We start from the raw sequence: 8,325 nt of genomic DNA on the forward strand, positions 1-8,325 counted from the left end.
AATAATTTTTAAGCAAAAATTTTTTTCTTATTTTGTTTTTTTTTTTCATAACCCAAAACGGGCTCATAGTGTAAAAATAAAAAAGCCCAGACCGGAGGAGCCCATATTGCATAAAAACTCTTCTTTGTAGTACATCACAAGGAACGTGAATTAGACGTAAAGATTAGCTCACATCACCAGTTTTTAGGCAGCTTGTTAATATTCAGCCATCGTTTGAAATGTTATCAATTTCATTTTCTTGATTTTCATTGCTAACCCAGGCGTAATTTAGTCTTTCGAAGTATAAGTACGGGCGAAAACAAAATTAGATAGAATTAAAATAATTGTGAAATCCACTCTATCAAAACAAATTAGATAGAATAAAAAAAAAAAAAGGAGTTGGACCCGCCAGTACTTGCTAGATATAATTGACGATGCATTTTATAACAAAATAAATGTGGGTGATGTCAAAATTGTTTTTCCTCTCATCCATCCTTCTTTTTTTTTTTTTTTTTTTTTCCTTTTGCAGTCTGCTAACTGAATTTTTTCGACCCATCACCTAACGACCAAATATGATATTAACATTTTTATCTAAAACGATCATTTATAAAACTATTCGTTTTATATGTATTCAGAATAAAAGATGACATAGATATTATGAGTAATATTCTTTTCTTTTTGTTTTGGTTTTGGATAGTAACAATTTTGGCAAACTCGGGCCCTATGAGACAAACTCAAAAACTAAAATGTCAAAATTCAAATTACAATAATCTGAGTTTAAATCCAATGGCTTCATAGCGGCTATTACGTAAGTAGATTTTCCTTACTTTTTGTTTGCTATCTGAAAGAGAGAAAACAAATAGCTATGGTGGGCTTATAGATTTATGGTGGTCCATCAAAGATAGAGCTCTTGAAAATTAGGCTAATCTACACAAATGTTCTTTTTTTTTTTCTTTTTTTTTTTAAGAATCTCATTTAAATTTTGTTCATATTTTCAAAAGTTTTGCAAATATAACTCTTAAGAAATTATCTTTGTGGAAAACGTTAGACTCGGGTCTCGTGTTTGCTCATATATTATTTATATTACCGACAAAAAATTAGACTGTCATCTAAAGTTTGCCATAATACACAAAATTTTAGACCCCGATCTAATGTTTCCCCATAAGATTTCGGTTTGCTTAGAAAAATCTTTAAACCGTGATCTAAATGGTACATAAGTTGCAAAAGAAATAAAAAGAGGATCATTTACTAAAATAATTGTCCCTTTTTTGTGAAAATTTCCATTTTTGGCGCGGATTGTCCTCCATATGGACTGGTGTTTAATTTTTTCCCCACAAATCGCTGGTCTTTAATTTTTGCCCATACTACTTTACCCCAAATAGGCATAGTTTCTATGAAAAGCTTGCATAATTCTGTAGGAAAACTTAATTTGTACAAAACTATGCCGGACAAGACATACTTTCTATGTAATTTTGCCCAAATAGGCATAGTTTGCTGTGAAACCTTACCTTGTGATTTGTATTTTTTTACACTCTTCTGAGGTTCAAACCCAGAATATCATGAGTATTTTCGGCCACTTTTTTATTACTTAAAGTGCAAAAATTAAAGACCAAAGAATTGTGGGACAAAATTAAAGATCCACCCCAAGATAAGGACAAGGGCGATTCGCAAGAATGCCTTTTTGGATGGTCTTTAATTTTTGCTCCTCAAATTGCTGGTCTTTAATTTTTGCCCTTCGCCTACAATATTCCGAGGTTCTGGGTTCAAATCGGCTCAGGCATAAAAATTTAAAAAAAAAAAAAATCGCTAGGCAAGGAACTTTGGAAAAGTCTCGTTTATGCGCGTAAATTTGTCTTAGGTATAACTAAAAAAGTATGTCGGATCGGCGCATAACTTTAAGTTATGCTAAGCGATCCAACTTAACTTTAGTATATACCTAAACATTTTTATACCCGCATAAGGATGACCTTTTCCCAAAGTGTTGCCTTGCAATTTAAAGACCAGCAATTTAAGGGCCAAAAATTAAAGACCACCCCAAAAGAAGGACAATCTGCGCAAAAAGAGGGACAATTGTGCGAATTACCGAAAATTTCCGTAGAAATTGCCATAACTGTCGGGCCCAAAAGGCCCAATATGGAAAAGATGCCATGTTAGGGCCTGGGGGACCATTTCCTAATTAGGCGGTCCAATTAATTCGTCTCTACATGAATTAATTGAACCGGTAAAATGTCACTATCAAGTAGTATCAAACTCGTTGCAACAATCCATAAGAATACGGTATTCTGAATACCCATAGGCTGTTTTCTATTTTTCCTTTTTATGGCTTTTCACCCGTTCTTCGGTATTCGCGTGGACTTAACTCGACTATATTATTTCGGTCAAAGATGTGTTCCCCCATTTTTTAAGCGTATTTCTCTACTAAAGATTTTTTTCATACTCAAAATGTAAAACCCTCCTGTTAAGAAAATGCTAAACTTCATCCGCTGCATCACATTCTTTGATTTTCCCATATGCTGTTTTCATTTTCTGGTACACTCCGCCAACAATATTATCCACGCACGGTCATATCTATATTAATCCTTTGTTGTGGCTAACTGATATTTCTCTAGCAATTATATCTACCAATAACATTTTGACTAATAAGAAAGGTTAAGATCCTATAATCGGAAGTCCTTAGGAAAAAGTCTCTTTTCTTCCTTTGGCTCCTAACAAACTTCGGACCTGAGGGTAATTATAACCTAGAGTTAAAAGTTGAATGGTAAATTTGGATTTCTTTGAAAAATTTCGGGAACTGCTGAAATAAATTTTGACATTTATCTATTTTTCTATAGCAATTTGACTTTGTAGACTCAATAATGCGTTACACTCAGGTCGTTTTTGTAGTACATTTGTAGTTTCACATGTTCAAAATGGTCTGTCTTTTACCATAAATTATATTCCATACATATCTAATTAGGAATTAGTAAGAACTAAGAAGTTGTAATTATAGTCAATGTTGACTTCTGAGACAAACTAAAAGATTAATCAAAATCACAAGCCTTAAAACTTCAACATCCCCAAATAAACAAACAGCACCAATAGCGGTATTTATTCTTACTGACTAAGTGATGATGATAATTTAAGACTAAACTCATAAATTAGTACGTAGTACTCTCTCTGTTCACTTTGACTTGTCCAATATTATAAAAATAGATTTTCACTTTTACTTGTCACTTTTAGCATATTAAGAAAAAAGACAATTTATTTTTTCTTGTTTTACCCATAGTATTAAATATTCACTTCAAATCATTTTTCAAATCCAATAAAAATATGCACCAATTAATATGGGTACATTGGTAAATTATGCAGATCATTTATTATTTCTTAAACAACTAGGTAAAAATGCAAAGTGAAGAAAAGTGAAATCGGAAGGAGAATAATTTTCCTTTAGTCCCAAATGGAGGGCTCGCCGACCAATCATGCAAAGATCAGGATACAGGCTCACGAATGGTGATTAATTGAACATTATTCATCGAAAAGTTAAACAAATATATAAGTAAAATATTACTTCCTCCGTTCACTTTTACTTGTTCACTTTAGACTTTTCACGCTGTTTAAGAAATAATAAATGAAGTGCATAATTTACCGATGTACCCATATTAATTAATGCATATTTTTTTGGATTTGAAGTGAGTATTTAATATTATGGGTAAAATAAGAAAAAATAAATTGTCTTTTCTTAATATGCTAAAAGTAATAAGTAAAAGTGAAAATCTATTTTTAGAATACTGGATAAATAAAAGTGAGTAGAGGGAGTGCTTCTTTAATAACATTCTTGGTTTTGCCACTACATGACATTAAACAAGTTGCTAAAAATGGATAACGTTTAGGTTTAATGGTGTGCATATTTTGAGCTTAAAAGTTCTTTTTTTTTTTTAAAAGAGAGCAAGTTGGTGGTTTGATGTGACATGAAGAGAGAAGATGCATTGGCCTAATAGCAAGGACAAAAACTAAATGAACTTGTTTGGAACATATCTATGGCATCTCCGTCTTATCATTTAATGATCCAACAAGAAAACTATTTACGGAAATATCCAGTCAATTATGACCAAGTATTCCAAAAGAGACTCTTGAGTTTTTCAAAATTGATATCTATCGCGTTGTTATTTATTTATTTGTAATATATATGCGTGAAAAAGGCTTCAAATAATATTTTTCAAAGAAGACATTTTTCTTCATAAAATATTAAGGTAGGATAAAAAAATTCTTATATTCACCACTCATATCTGATTACTTGTGAAGTTTTATTTGAGACATCGAATTATAGAAAATCATTTTATCAGTTATGACTTCACTGTCACTGAAATTGAGATCTTTGAAAAAATCTCAAATATATGAAATTTGGACTATTAGGTGCTTATTTTAGAAATTCTAAACCTTATACATGATATGACTTCTCATCATTTTGTTCTTTGACATTGTATTATTGTAAAAAGTGTTGTGACGTTAGGTCCAAAATTGAATCTGACCAAAGTAACAGTAAAAATTAATTTTTGCGAAAAACGGTGGAATGAAAGAACTACTTTTACTATTTTAGAGGTAAATTTGGTTTAATGGCTTACAACCATCAGCCTATTGAACTGTTTTGGAGTTGCGTATAAAATATACTTTTTATATATATATATCTTAATACATGAGGCCAGTCTTGCCCCCAAACTTCGAGATAGAAAAATAGTACGCCTTTCTTCGTTTTTAATTGATACGAAGATGTTACTTATTCGGTGTTCTTTGATTATAATTTTCTCAAATTTTTTCAAAATATTTTGAATCATTAGTTATGTGGACTTGTAGTTTTAGAATATGTAAATTTTATTTTAAATTATTTAAACAATATATACTCAAATTCATGGTCAAAATTAAGTGGATTGATCCTCGTACTCTAAACGCCTTCGTGTAAATTTATCCTTTTTATTCGGTCAACTCCATGCCAATTCAATATATCTACCCAATCAGCTCACTTAGTTTTGATTTTGATTTTGTTGTTGAAAATTAGTCTTTTCCAAATTAATTTTTTGAACAATAATTACACAAAAAAGTTGTCATGGAAGTTTACGTTATCCCTGCCATTAGTTGTGGGATATTGAGTTGATTTCTTTTACTACTTAGACAATCCTTAACTCAAATTTATTTTTTAAATTTGTGATTGAGTTAGACTCAATGATTTATTTTTTATAATATGATATCAATGCCTCCATCTCAATTCTTAATTAATTCGAACACTTTAACTGACGCGCTTACGTGCGGTAGTGTTAAGTTGTCCGACATCGATTATGATATGTGAAATTAATTTCTTTAAATGTTGTTGGTCAATCCTCTCTCCATGAATTAAGATTCAGGATACATTTATTAACAAATACCTATTAGTTTCAAAATTTTCTCTAGAAGCATTGGTATTGTAATATATTATTAGTCGGCAATACCAAAAAAATAATAGAAAAGGGAATAAAATCAAGTGTTGGATAGAGTATAAATCAAGTGTTGGATAGAGTATATGGTGATCATGAAAGATGATACAAGTTATTTATTACGATTATTTTCGTAATATTGAGATTATGAATCTTGGAGATCTACAATAAAATTAAATATTTAATTATTGATCATCTAATATTAGGGTTATTAGGTGCTTCAATCACGTTTAAGTTTGAGATCGAAAATCAATACATTACTTGAGTATATTTTTAAGTGTTGATCATAATATAAAGACACGAAATTCAATTATTTTTCTACCGCATAATTAATTTAATAGTTTAACACACCTCTTAAGAAATTAACTCACCTCTAAAAAGTAAAAAGTATTTTTTACTGAATTACACTTAATTAAATGATATATATTTAGTATAATTTTTTTATTATGAAAAATTTCACTTATCAAAATAAGAGTAAATTTGAAATAAGAATATTAATACCTTCTTGATTATATAAAAATTATTCATTTTAAACTAAATGTAAAAACTAAAATGATCATATAATATGATCTGGATAAATAATCTAAAGAGGAGCAAGAGGAGATCCTTAAATAATTACACTACATCAATCATAAAAGGCCCCGTGGGCTCCATAAAATGAATGAAGGAAAAGATGATGATATACAGAAAAAAAAAAACCATTGCAGCAACCACGTGTGATTAAAGGGTCCACCCTAAATCTATAAGTTGGTACAACTTTACACGTGTCACTCCTTCATTGTGAGATGTAAGCTTAATCAAAATGACAAAAATAGCCTTGTGAGGACTACAAAAAACTCACATTCCCCCTATATATATATATATATATATATATATATATATATATATATATATATATTCACGTAATACATAAATTAAATATACACATATCGATTTTAAACATGATAATACTCTCACATATATAATCCGTAATAAAATGCATATTTGATGTGGAGACATTTATTACGATAAAGAGTTATAGCTAACAAAAGACCAATTTATAGAGTTTAATCGATCTTTTGATACGGTAACGTCCATCGACTAACCGAATGTATGGACGAGATTTATTCACTTTTAAATTAAACTTATTGGATTGGCAAAATAATACGAAAAATCTTAGATTAAGTCCATGTAATGCCTTCTTTGGCAACTACATATTATAAACTTATGCTCCTCTGTTTCAATTTATGAACCTTTTCGAGCATTTAAGCGAATCAAACTTTATAACTTTGACCATGAATTTGACATAGATTTTTCAAATTTGTAAAAAATAAAATTTATATATTTAGAAACTACATAAAAAATACTATAAGTCATGATAATTTATAATTCAAATAATTTAGAAAAAATGTAAGAAAAATGTAATAACGAACACCCGTAGACTCAAATATTAAAAGGTTCCACAAATTGAAAATGTATGAGTCTTAAATAATGACAAATTATATGCAAAGTACACATCACGTATTTATTTGTTTGGTGCATTTCGTCCTTTTGTAATTTCCCTCTCAATGTCTCACCCCTATCATTTTTTCAGTTGCCAAAAGTTGCAATTAAAACAAGTTGGTAGGTCTTACTTCAAACCACTTGCAATTATCTAATTGAACGCTAGGGCCTTCCCCTTCTTAATTAAGGAGTTATTCATTTCTGTTAAGTTGTCAAATTACTCAACATTGCACTCTTGTTTTCTTATACTCCAATAAACCTAGTGCTTCAATTGTACATGAATGTATACAATTTTTTCTAAGACCAGTCTAAAAAATTGGCCTATAATCCCGAAATATAAATTCATATTCCCCTCCAAATAACTCTATTATGTAAATTTGTAGCCTCTACATGCAGCTGTAGCTTGCTCTCTTTTAGGTCATTTAAAGTGCCCTGACTTGGGGCGTAGGTAGTATATATATACACACTACCTGAATCGGCCTCTACATGCTAACTTATTTGTATCACTACTATTGATCATAGTAAAACATATATGTATACGATAAGAGTGATATATTTACGTAATACGCACGATATTTTTTTCGCCTTTACAAAATATATCAATAAACTCACATAAAATCTATACGAATTAGAAATTAAAAAAAGAAGTTAAATAAAACACATTAAATAAGGTAAGGAAATCGTTTTTACTTATTTTATTTACTTTTCTTTCTCTCTCCATTCAAATTTTAGATATAGATTTTCTCCAACTTTTTGCTTCCTTATTTCATCCACCCCATTCAAAATTAAGAGATATTATTACCTAATTTTCTCCAACTTTTACTCAAAAAGTCCATTATAATCGGTAATTTTTATGTACAAAGTTCATACACCAAAAAACATATATGTCTAATTTTCGTATGCAATATGTATAACTGTATAGGTTCTTATAATTTTTATATATGAAATATGTATAAAAATTGTATGTGTATTTTGATTATTATAACGTACATATAAATCGTATAAAATCTAATCAAAGTATGTATAAATTTGGAGAAAAATATGTATAATAAACTTGTAATTATACAAATCCGTATTCCATACAAAGTTCATACAACTTAAAAATAAATATATATTAATTTTGTATGCAATATGTATAAATGTATAAATTCGTTTAATTTCTATGTATTTAACCATGCGTATAAAAGCTTGTACGTATATTACATTATGATAAAGTACATATAAATTGCATAAAAAATCTTATCAAAGTATGTATAGATTATGAGAAAGTATATATGTATAATAAGCTGATTGATACAAACCAAATTCCATCCACTTCTCATACACATATCGCTAACATTTTTAAGACTAATCGATATCGAATTTGTTCGCATTTCATACACACATTGCGCATATATCTAAAAATGAATTTAAAAGGACT

At 29.4% G+C, this 8,325-nt stretch overlaps 1 protein-coding gene across 1 annotated transcript in view; it reads left to right on the plus strand.

The window, feature by feature from the left end:
- The window catches only part of LOC132038284 (G-type lectin S-receptor-like serine/threonine-protein kinase At4g27290), a 15,619-nt gene that overhangs the window by 599 nt on the left and 6,695 nt on the right, over positions 1-8,325 (plus strand). The gene's annotated exons all lie outside the window — the stretch shown is intronic.

This window comes from Lycium ferocissimum, chromosome 11 (assembly GCF_029784015.1).
Source record: "Lycium ferocissimum isolate CSIRO_LF1 chromosome 11, AGI_CSIRO_Lferr_CH_V1, whole genome shotgun sequence".
Lineage (NCBI taxonomy): Eukaryota > Viridiplantae > Streptophyta > Magnoliopsida > Solanales > Solanaceae > Lycium > Lycium ferocissimum.